Source organism: Morone saxatilis, unplaced genomic scaffold (genome assembly GCF_004916995.1).
Source record: "Morone saxatilis isolate NCDOM2014 unplaced genomic scaffold, NCSU_SB_2.0 Contig21, whole genome shotgun sequence".
Lineage (NCBI taxonomy): Eukaryota > Metazoa > Chordata > Actinopteri > Moronidae > Morone > Morone saxatilis.
This window is the reverse complement of record NW_023339774.1, coordinates 5110627-5111329: the sequence shown is the minus strand read 5'-3', so window position 1 is coordinate 5111329 and position 703 is coordinate 5110627. Positions and strand designations below refer to the sequence as shown.

Sequence of the window (703 nt, the reverse complement as noted above, 5' to 3'; positions counted from 1 at the left end):
GGGATTACAATTGCAAAAACAGTAATTAGATTACTGTTACTTTCCCGCAAGTAGGCTGCGTTACTGCGTTACTTAACCGTGATTTTGTTTTGTCAGACTGTATCGTGAGTGACAATGACGTATGAGCGCCGCAACGTCAGTGGTAAACACTGACACGTGTAGTGATCAATAAGAGACAACATGGAGCGCGGGAGAGAGCAGGACCATGCAGCGTTTAATGCTTGGAAGTACATTACTTTGAGTTTGACTCGGTAAAAGGTGACAAAAACATCAGCGTCCGCTGTACACTCTGCGTGGGAAGAAAACTTTTATCTACAGCGAAAAATTCCAGTATTTTATTTACATCTATTCGAATGAAGGATTATACAAAAAATATTTTTATTTTATATGCTGGAATATGCAGAAATATAAGTTAACAGAAGAAGGACTTGCTTTATTTCATTAAAATATGGTGGAATATGCACAAAATAGGTTTAAATGTTCAACAATTCAGAGACTGTTTGCATTTAATTTAATTTTTGCTTGATGCAATGTGCATAAAGTTAAAAGATTGAAACTAATAAAACAAGTTTTAAAATAGAGACCGTTTCATTTGATTCAATTTTAGATGATGGAATAGGCAGAAAGAATAGAATTAGGCTGAAAGGTCTATTGCTTTATAGCGTATTCAGGTTGTGCATCATGTTTTTGAAAAGTAACTTAG

At 34.9% G+C, this 703-nt stretch overlaps 1 protein-coding gene across 1 annotated transcript in view; it reads right to left on the bottom strand.

Moving 5' to 3' along the window:
• tsc1b (TSC complex subunit 1b) overlaps positions 1–703 on the bottom strand; it is a 31391-nt gene that overhangs the window by 20659 nt on the left and 10029 nt on the right. The window lies entirely within an intron of this gene.